Below are 12201 nucleotides of genomic sequence, written 5' to 3'. Positions count from 1 at the left end.
TTTGGCCATAAAAACTGAAAATGTCCCCTGCAACCAAACGAACTGTCGGAGACACAAATCTACAATGGACATAGTGTAAAATGGTCCAATTCAAGTAAGTTATTCATTTGGCATCATTCGAATGGATAGAAATCAAGTTTTAATGAAAATTATCATACTCTGCCAAAACGTGCTTTTCAGCCCCTGAAAAGCACATTTTGGCCATAAAAACTGAATATATCCCCTGCAAACAAACGAACTGTCAGAGACACAAATCTACAATGGACATAGTGTAAAATGGTCCAAATTCAAGTAAATTATTCATTTGGCATCATTCGAAGTGATAGAAATCAAGTTTTAATGAAAATTATCATACTCAGCCAAAACATGCTTTTCAGCCTCTGAAAAGCACATTTTGGCCATAAAAACTGAATATGTCCCCTGCAACCAAACGAACTGTCAGAGACACAAATCTACAATGGACATAGTGTAAAATGGTCCAATTCAAGTAAGTTATTCATTTGGCATCATTCGAATGGAAAGAAATCAAGTTTCAATGAAAATTATCATATTCTGCCAAAACGTGCTTTTCAGCCCCTGAAAAGCACATTTTGGCCATAAAAACTGAATATGTCCCCTGCAACGAAATGAACTGTCAGAGACACAAATCTACAATGGACATAGTGTAAAATGGTCCAATTCAAGTAAGTTATTCATTTGGCATCATTCGAAGTGATAGAAATTAAGTTTTAATGTAAATTATCATACTCGGCCAAAACATGCTTTTCAGCCTCTGAAAAGCACATTTTGGCCATAAAAACTGAAAATGTCCCCTGCAACCAAACGAACTGTCAGAGACACAAATCTACAATGGACATAGTGTAAAATGGTCCAATTCAAGTAAGTTATTCATTTGGCATCATTCGAAGTGATAGAAATTAAGTTTTAATGAAAATTATCATACTCTGCCAAAACATGCTTTTCAGCCTCTGAAAAGCACATTTTGGCCATAAAAACTGAAAATGTCCCCTGCAACCAAACAAACTGTCGGAGACACAAATCTACAATGGACATAGTGTAAAATGGTCCAATTCAAGTAAGTTATTCATTTGGCATCAATCGAAGTGATAGAAATCAAGTTTTAATGAAAATTATCAAACTCGGCCAAAACATGCTTTTCAGCCCCTGAAAAGCACATTTTGGCCATAAAAACTGAATATGTCCCCTGCAACCAAACGAACTGTCAGAGACACAAATCTACAATGGACATAGTGTAAAATGGTCCAATTCAAGTAAGTTATTCATTTGGCATCATTCGAAGTGATAGAAATTAAGTTTTAATGAAAATTATCATACTCTGCCAAAACATGCTTTTCAGCCTCTGAAAAGCACATTTTGGCCATAAAAACTGAAAATGTCCCCTGCAACCAAACGAACTGTCGGAGACACAAATCTACAATGGACATAGTGTAAAATGGTCAAATTCAAGTAAGTTATTCATTTGGCATCATTCGAAGTGATAGAAATCAAGTTTTAATGAAAATTATCATACTCGGCCAAAACATGCTTTTCAGCCTCTGAAAAGCATATTTTGGCCATAAAAACTGAATATGTCCCCTGCAACCAAACGAACTGTCAGAGACACAAATCTACAATGGACATAGTGTAAAATGGTCCAATTCAAGTAAGTTATTCATTTGGCATCATTCGAAGTGATAGAAATCAAGTTTTAATGAAAATTATCATACTCGGCCAAAACATGCTTTTCAGCCCCTGAAAAGCACATTTTGGCCATAAAAACTGAATATGTCCCCTGCAACCAAACGAACTGTCAGAGACACAAATCTACAATGGACATAGTGTAAAATGGTCCAATTCAACTAAATTATTCATTTGGCATCATTCGAAGTGATAGAAATCAAGTTTTAATGAAAATTATCATACTCGGCCAAAACATGCTTTTCAGCCTCTGAAAAGCACATTTTGGCCATAAAAACTGAAAATGTCCCCTGCAACCAAACGAACTGTCGGAGACACAAATCTACAATGGACATAGTGTAAAATGGTCCAATTCAAGTAAGTTATTCATTTGGCATCATTTGAATGGATAGAAATCAAGTTTTAATGAAAATTATCATATTCTGCCAAAACGTGCTTTTCAGCCCATGAAAAGCACATTTTGGCCATAAAAACTGAATATGTCCCCTGCAACGAAATGAACTGTCAGAGACACAAATCTACAATGGACATAGTGTAAAATGGTCCAATTCAAGTAAGTTATTCATTTGGCATCATTCGAAGTGATAGAAATCAAGTTTTAATGAAAATTACCATACTCGGCCAAAACATGCTTTTCAGCCTCTGAAAAGCACATTTTGGCCATAAAAACTGAAAATGTCCCCTGCAACCAAACGAACTGTCGGAGACACAAATCTACAATGGACATAGTGTAAAATGGTCCAATTCAAGTAAGTTATTCATTTGGCATCATTCGAAGTGATAGAAATCAAGTTTTAATGAAAATTATCATACTCGGCCAAAACATGCTTTTCAGCCCCTGAAAAGCACATTTTGGCCATAAAAACTGAATATGTCCCCTGCAACCAAACGAACTGTCAGAGACACAAATCTACAATGGACATAGTGTAAAATGGTCCAATTCAAGTAAGTTATTCATTTGGCATCATTCGAAGTGATAGAAATCAAGTTTTAATGAAAATTATCATACTCGGCCAAAACATGCTTTTCAGCCCCTGAAAAGCACATTTTGGCCATAAAAACTGAATATGTCCCCTGCAACCAAACGAACTGTCAGAGACACAAATCTACAATGGACATAGTGTAAAATGGTCCAATTCAAGTAAGTTATTCATTTGGCATCATTCGAATGGATTGAAATCAAGTTTTAATGAAAATTATCATACTCGGCCAAAACATGCTTTTCAGCCTCTGAAAAGCACATTTTGGCCATAAAAACTGAAAATGTCCCCTGCAACCAAACGAACTGTCGGAGACACAAATCTACAATGGACATAGTGTAAAATGGTCCAATTCAAGTAAGTTATTCATTTGGCATCATTCGAAGTGATAGAAATCAAGTTTTAATGAAAATTACCATACTCGGCCAAAACATGCTTTTCAGCCTCTAAAAACACATTTTGGCCATAAAAACTGAAAATGTCCCCTGCAACCAAACGAACTGTCGGAGACACAAATCTACAATGGACATAGTGTAAAATGGTCCAATTCAAGTAAGTTATACATTTGGCATCAATCGAAGTGATAGAAATCAAGTTTTAATGAAAATTATCAAACTCGGCCAAAACATGCTTTTCAGCCCCTGAAAAGCACATTTTGGCCATAAAAACTGAATTTGTCCCCTGCAACCAAACGAACTGTCAGAGACACAAATCTACAATGGACATAGTGTAAAATGGTCCAATTCAAGTAAGTTATTCATTTGGCATCATTCGAAGTGATAGAAATCAAGTTTTAATGAAAATTATCATACTCGGCCAAAACATGCTTTTCAGCCTCTGAAAAGCACATTTTGGCCATAAAAACTGAATATGTCCCCTGCAACCAAACGAACTGTCAGAGACACAAATCTACAATGGACATAGTGTAAAATGGTCCAATTCAAGCAAATTATTCATTTGGCATCATTCGAAGTGATAGAAATTAAGTTTTAATGAAAATTATCATACTCTGCCAAAACATGCTTTTCAGCCTCTGAAAAGCACATTTTGCCATAAAAACTGAAAATGTCCCCTGCAACCAAACAAACTGTCGGAGACACAAATCTACAATGGACATAGTGTAAAATGGTCCAATTCAAGTAAGTTATTCATTTGGCATCATTCGAAGTGATAGAAATTAAGTTTTAATGAAAATTATCATACTCTGCCAAAACATGCTTTTCAGCCTCTGAAAAGCACATTTTGGCCATAAAAACTGAAAATGTCCCCTGCAACCAAACGAACTGTCGGAGACACAAATCTACAATGGACATAGTGTAAAATGGTCAAATTCAAGTAAGTTATTCATTTGGCATCATTCGAAGTGATAGAAATCAAGTTTTAATGAAAATTATCATACTCGGCCAAAACATGCTTTTCAGCCTCTGAAAAGCATATTTTGGCCATAAAAACTGAATATGTCCCCTGCAACCAAACGAACTGTCAGAGACACAAATCTACAATGGACATAGTGTAAAATGGTCCAATTCAAGTAAGTTATTCATTTGGCATCATTCGAAGTGATAGAAATCAAGTTTTAATGAAAATTATCATACTCGGCCAAAACATGCTTTTCAGCCCCTGAAAAGCACATTTTGGCCATAAAAACTGAATATGTCCCCTGCAACCAAACGAACTGTCAGAGACACAAATCTACAATGGACATAGTGTAAAATGGTCCAATTCAAGTAAATTATTCATTTGGCATCATTCGAAGTGATAGAAATTAAGTTTTAATGAAAATTATCATACTCGGCCAAAACATGCTTTTCAGCCTCTGAAAAGCACATTTTGGCCATAAAAACTGAATATGTCCCCTGCAACCAAACGAACTGTCAGAGACACAAATCTACAATGGACATACTGTAAAATGGTCCAATTCAAGTAAGTTATTCATTTGGCATCGTTCGAAGTGATAGAAATCAAGTTTTAATGAAAATTATCATACTCGGCCAAAACATGCTTTTCAGCCCCTGAAAAGCACATTTTGGCCATAAAAACTGAATATGTCCCCTGCAACCAAACGAACTGTCAGAGACACAAATCTACAATGGACATAGTGTAAAATGGTCCAATTCAAGTAAATTATTCATTTGGCATCATTCGAAGTGATAGAAATTAAGTTTTAATGAAAATTATCATACTCGGCCAAAACATGCTTTTCAGCCTCTGAAAAGCACATTTTGGCCATAAAAACTGAAAATGTCCCCTGCAACCAAACGAACTGTCGGAGACACAAATCTACAATGGACATAGTGTAAAATGGTCCAATTCAAGTAAGTTATTCATTTGGCATCAATCGAAGTGATAGAAATCAAGTTTTAATGAAAATTATCAAACTCGGCCAAAACATGCTTTTCAGCCCCTGAAAAGCACATTTTGGCCATAAAAACTGAATATGTCCCCTGCAACCAAACGAACTGTCAGAGACACAAATCTACAATGGACATAGTGTAAAATGGTCCAATTCAAGTAAGTTATTCATTTGGCATCATTCGAAGTGATAGAAATTAAGTTTTAATGAAAATTATCATACTCTGCCAAAACATGCTTTTCAGCCTCTGAAAAGCACATTTTGGCCATAAAAACTGAAAATGTCCCCTGCAACCAAACGAACTGTCGGAGACACAAATCTACAATGGACATAGTGTAAAATGGTCAAATTCAAGTAAGTTATTCATTTGGCATCATTCGAAGTGATAGAAATCAAGTTTTAATGAAAATTATCATACTCGGCCAAAACATGCTTTTCACCTCTGAAAAGCACATTTTGGCCATAAAAACTGAATATGTCCCCTGCAACCAAACGAACTGTCAGAGACACAAATCTACAATTGACATAGTCTAAAATGGTCCAATTCAAGTAAGTTATTCATTTGGCATCGTTCGAAGTGATAGAAATCAAGTTTTAATGAAAATTATCATACTCGGCCAAAACATGCTTTTCAGCCCCTGAAAAGCACATTTTGGCCATAAAAACTGAATATGTCCCCTGCAACCAAACGAACTGTCAGAGACACAAATCTACAATGGACATAGTGTAAAATGGTCCAATTCAAGTAAATTATTCATTTGGCATCATTCGAAGTGATAGAAATTAAGTTTTAATGAAAATTATCATACTCGGCCAAAACATGCTTTTCAGCCTCTGAAAAGCACATTTTGGCCATAAAAACTGAAAATGTCCCCTGCAACCAAACGAACTGTCGGAGACACAAATCTACAATGGACATAGTGTGAAATGGTCCAATTCAAGTAAGTTATTCATTTGGCATCAATCGAAGTGATAGAAATCAAGTTTTAATGAAAATTATCAAACTCGGCCAAAACATGCTTTTCAGCCCCTGAAAAGCACATTTTGGCCATAAAAACTGAATATGTCCCCTGCAACCAAACGAACTGTCAGAGACACAAATCTACAATGGACATAGTGTAAAATGGTCCAATTCAAGTAAGTTATTCATTTGGCATCAACCGAAGTGATAGAAATTAAGTTTTAATGAAAATTATCATACTCTGCCAAAACATGCTTTTCAGCCTCTGAAAAGCACATTTTGGCCATAAAAACTGAAAATGTCCCCTGCAACCAAACGAACTGTCGGAGACACAAATCTACAATGGACATAGTGTAAAATGGTCAAATTCAAGTAAGTTATTCATTTGGCATCATTCGAAGTGATAGAAATCAAGTTTTAATGAAAATTATCATACTCGGCCAAAACATGCTTTTCAGCCTCTGAAAAGCACATTTTGGCCATAAAAACTGAATATGTCCCCTGCAACCAAACGAACTGTCAGAGACACAAATCTACAATGGACATAGTGTAAAATGGTCCAATTCAAGTAAGTTATTCATTTGGCATCATTCGAAGTGATAGAAATCAAGTTTTAATGAAAATTATCATACTCGGCCAAAACATGCTTTTCAGCCCCTGAAAAGCACATTTTGGCCATAAAAACTGAATATGTCCCCTGCAACCAAACGAACTGTCGGAGACACAAATCTACAATGGACATAGTGTAAAATGGTCCAATTCAAGTAAGTTATTCATTTGGCATCATTCGAAGAGATAGAAATTAAGTTTTAATGAAAATTATCATACTCTGCCAAAACATGCTTTTCAGCCTCTGAAAAGCACATTTTGGCCATAAAAACTGAAAATGTCCCCTGCAACCAAACGAACTGTCGGAGACACAAATCTACAATGGACATAGTGTAAAATGGTCCAATTCAAGTAAGTTATTCATTTGGCATCATTCGAATGGATAGAAATCAAGTTTTAATGAAAATTATCATATTCTGCCAAAACGTGCTTTTCAGCCCCTGAAAAGCACATTTTGGCCATAAAAACTGAATATGTCCCCTGCAACGAAATGAACTGTCAGAGACACAAATCTACAATGGACATAGTGTAAAATGGTCCAATTCAAGTAAGTTATTCATTTGGCATCATTCGAATGGATAGAAATCAAGTTTTAATGAAAATTATCATACTCGGCCAAAACATGCTTTTCAGCCTCTGAAAAGCACATTTTGGCCATAAAAACTGAAAATGTCCCCTGCAACCAAACGAACTGTCGGAGACACAAATCTACAATGGACATAGTGTAAAATGGTCCAATTCAAGTAAGTTATTCATTTGGCATCATTCGAATGGATAGAAATCAAGTTTTAATGAAAATTATCATATTCTGCCAAAACGTGGTTTTCAGCCCCTGAAAAGCACATTTTGGCCATAAAAACTGAATATGTCCCCTGCAACGAAATGAACTGTCAGAGACACAAATCTACAATGGACATTATGTAAAATGGTCCAATTCAAGTAAGTTATTCATTTGGCATCATTTGAATGGATAGAAATCAAGTTTTAATGAAAATTATCATACTCGGCCAAAACATGCTTTTCAGCCTCTGAAAAGCACATTTTGGCCATAAAAACTGAATATGTCCCCTGCAACCAAACGAACTGTCAGAGACACAAATCTACAATGGACATAGTGTAAAATGGTCCAATTCAAGTAAGTTATTCATTTGGCATCATTCGAAGTGATAGAAATCAAGTTTTAATGAAAATTATCATACTCGGCCAAAACATGCTTTTCAGCCTCTGAAAAGCACATTTTGGCCATAAAAACTGAATATGTCCCCTGCAACCAAACGAACTGTCAGAGACACAAATCTACAATGGACATAGTGTAAAATGGTCCAATTCAAGTAAGTTATTCATTTGGCATCATTCGAAGTGATAGAAATCAAGTTTTAATGAAAATTATCATACTCGGCCAAAACATGCTTTTCAGCCCCTGAAAAGCACATTTTGGCCATAAAAACTGAATATGTCCCCTGCAACCAAACGAACTGTCAGAGACACAAATCTACAATGGACATAGTGTAAAATGGTCCAATTCAAGTAAGTTATTCATTTGGCATCATTCGAAGTGATAGAAATCAAGTTTTAATGAAAATTATCATACTCGGCCAAAACATGCTTTTCAGCCCCTGAAAAGCACATTTTGGCCATAAAAACTGAATATGTCCCCTGCAACCAAACGAACTGTCAGAGACACAAATCTACAATGGACATAGTGTAAAATGGTCCAATTCAAGTAAGTTATTCATTTGGCATCATCCGAAGTGATAGAAATTAAGTTTTAATGTAAATTATCATACTCGGCCAAAACATGCTTTTCAGTCCCTGAAAAGCACATTTTGGCCATAAAAACTGAATATGTCCCCTGCAACCAAACGAACTGTCAGAGACACAAATCTACAATGGACATAGTGTAAAATGGTCCAATTCAAGTAAATTATTCATTTGGCATCATTCGAAGTGATAGAAATCAAGTTTTAATGAAAATTATCATACTCGGCCAAAACATGCTTTTCAGCCTCTGAAAAGCACATTTTGGCCATAAAAACTGAAAATGTCCCCTGCAACCAAACGAACTGTCGGAGACACAAATCTACAATGGACATAGTGTAAAATGGTCCAATTCAAGTAAGTTATTCATTTGGCATCATTCGAAGTGATAGAAATCAAGTTTTAATGAAAATTACCATACTCGGCCAAAACATGCTTTTCAGCCTCTGAAAAGCACATTTTGGCCATAAAAACTGAAAATGTCCCCTGCAACCAAACGAACTGTCGGAGACACAAATCTACAATGGACATAGTGTAAAATGGTCCAATTCAAGTAAGTTATTCATTTGGCATCATTCGAAGTGATAGAAATCAAGTTTTAATGAAAATTACCATACTCGGCCAAAACATGCTTTTCAGCCTCTGAAAAGCACATTTTGGCCATAAAAACTGAAAATGTCCCCTGCAACCAAACGAACTGTCGGAGACACAAATCTACAATGGACATAGTGTAAAATGGTCCAATTCAAGTAAGTTATTCATTTGGCATCATTCGAATGGATAGAAATCAAGTTTTAATGAAAATTATCATACTCTGCCAAAACGTGCTTTTCAGCCCCTGAAAAGCACATTTTGGCCATAAAAACTGAATATATCCCCTGCAAACAAACGAACTGTCAGAGACACAAATCTACAATGGACATAGTGTAAAATGGTCCAAATTCAAGTAAATTATTCATTTGGCATCATTCGAAGTGATAGAAATCAAGTTTTAATGAAAATTATCATACTCAGCCAAAACATGCTTTTCAGCCTCTGAAAAGCACATTTTGGCCATAAAAACTGAATATGTCCCCTGCAACCAAACGAACTGTCAGAGACACAAATCTACAATGGACATAGTGTAAAATGGTCCAATTCAAGTAAGTTATTCATTTGGCATCATTCGAATGGAAAGAAATCAAGTTTCAATGAAAATTATCATATTCTGCCAAAACGTGCTTTTCAGCCCCTGAAAAGCACATTTTGGCCATAAAAACTGAATATGTCCCCTGCAACGAAATGAACTGTCAGAGACACAAATCTACAATGGACATAGTGTAAAATGGTCCAATTCAAGTAAGTTATTCATTTGGCATCATTCGAAGTGATAGAAATTAAGTTTTAATGTAAATTATCATACTCGGCCAAAACATGCTTTTCAGCCTCTGAAAAGCACATTTTGGCCATAAAAACTGAAAATGTCCCCTGCAACCAAACGAACTGTCAGAGACACAAATCTACAATGGACATAGTGTAAAATGGTCCAATTCAAGTAAGTTATTCATTTGGCATCATTCGAAGTGATAGAAATTAAGTTTTAATGAAAATTATCATACTCTGCCAAAACATGCTTTTCAGCCTCTGAAAAGCACATTTTGGCCATAAAAACTGAAAATGTCCCCTGCAACCAAACAAACTGTCGGAGACACAAATCTACAATGGACATAGTGTAAAATGGTCCAATTCAAGTAAGTTATTCATTTGGCATCAATCGAAGTGATAGAAATCAAGTTTTAATGAAAATTATCAAACTCGGCCAAAACATGCTTTTCAGCCCCTGAAAAGCACATTTTGGCCATAAAAACTGAATATGTCCCCTGCAACCAAACGAACTGTCAGAGACACAAATCTACAATGGACATAGTGTAAAATGGTCCAATTCAAGTAAGTTATTCATTTGGCATCATTCGAAGTGATAGAAATTAAGTTTTAATGAAAATTATCATACTCTGCCAAAACATGCTTTTCAGCCTCTGAAAAGCACATTTTGGCCATAAAAACTGAAAATGTCCCCTGCAACCAAACGAACTGTCGGAGACACAAATCTACAATGGACATAGTGTAAAATGGTCAAATTCAAGTAAGTTATTCATTTGGCATCATTCGAAGTGATAGAAATCAAGTTTTAATGAAAATTATCATACTCGGCCAAAACATGCTTTTCAGCCTCTGAAAAGCATATTTTGGCCATAAAAACTGAATATGTCCCCTGCAACCAAACGAACTGTCAGAGACACAAATCTACAATGGACATAGTGTAAAATGGTCCAATTCAAGTAAGTTATTCATTTGGCATCATTCGAAGTGATAGAAATCAAGTTTTAATGAAAATTATCATACTCGGCCAAAACATGCTTTTCAGCCCCTGAAAAGCACATTTTGGCCATAAAAACTGAATATGTCCCCTGCAACCAAACGAACTGTCAGAGACACAAATCTACAATGGACATAGTGTAAAATGGTCCAATTCAACTAAATTATTCATTTGGCATCATTCGAAGTGATAGAAATCAAGTTTTAATGAAAATTATCATACTCGGCCAAAACATGCTTTTCAGCCTCTGAAAAGCACATTTTGGCCATAAAAACTGAAAATGTCCCCTGCAACCAAACGAACTGTCGGAGACACAAATCTACAATGGACATAGTGTAAAATGGTCCAATTCAAGTAAGTTATTCATTTGGCATCATTTGAATGGATAGAAATCAAGTTTTAATGAAAATTATCATATTCTGCCAAAACGTGCTTTTCAGCCCATGAAAAGCACATTTTGGCCATAAAAACTGAATATGTCCCCTGCAACGAAATGAACTGTCAGAGACACAAATCTACAATGGACATAGTGTAAAATGGTCCAATTCAAGTAAGTTATTCATTTGGCATCATTCGAAGTGATAGAAATCAAGTTTTAATGAAAATTACCATACTCGGCCAAAACATGCTTTTCAGCCTCTGAAAAGCACATTTTGGCCATAAAAACTGAAAATGTCCCCTGCAACCAAACGAACTGTCGGAGACACAAATCTACAATGGACATAGTGTAAAATGGTCCAATTCAAGTAAGTTATTCATTTGGCATCATTCGAAGTGATAGAAATCAAGTTTTAATGAAAATTATCATACTCGGCCAAAACATGCTTTTCAGCCCTTGAAAAGCACATTTTGGCCATAAAAACTGAATATGTCCCCTGCAACCAAACGAACTGTCAGAGACACAAATCTACAATGGACATAGTGTAAAATGGTCCAATTCAAGTAAGTTATTCATTTGGCATCATTCGAAGTGATAGAAATCAAGTTTTAATGAAAATTATCATACTCGGCCAAAACATGCTTTTCAGCCCCTGAAAAGCACATTTTGGCCATAAAAACTGAATATGTCCCCTGCAACCAAACGAACTGTCAGAGACACAAATCTACAATGGACATAGTGTAAAATGGTCCAATTCAAGTAAGTTATTCATTTGGCATCATTCGAATGGATTGAAATCAAGTTTTAATGAAAATTATCATACTCGGCCAAAACATGCTTTTCAGCCTCTGAAAAGCACATTTTGGCCATAAAAACTGAAAATGTCCCCTGCAACCAAACGAACTGTCGGAGACACAAATCTACAATGGACATAGTGTAAAATGGTCCAATTCAAGTAAGTTATTCATTTGGCATCATTCGAAGTGATAGAAATCAAGTTTTAATGAAAATTACCATACTCGGCCAAAACATGCTTTTCAGCCTCTAAAAACACATTTTGGCCATAAAAACTGAAAATGTCCCCTGCAACCAAACGAACTGTCGGAG

Source organism: Stigmatopora argus, chromosome 9, assembly GCF_051989625.1.
Source record: "Stigmatopora argus isolate UIUO_Sarg chromosome 9, RoL_Sarg_1.0, whole genome shotgun sequence".
NCBI classification, from domain to species: domain Eukaryota; kingdom Metazoa; phylum Chordata; class Actinopteri; order Syngnathiformes; family Syngnathidae; genus Stigmatopora; species Stigmatopora argus.
This window is presented reverse-complemented; position numbering follows the sequence as displayed.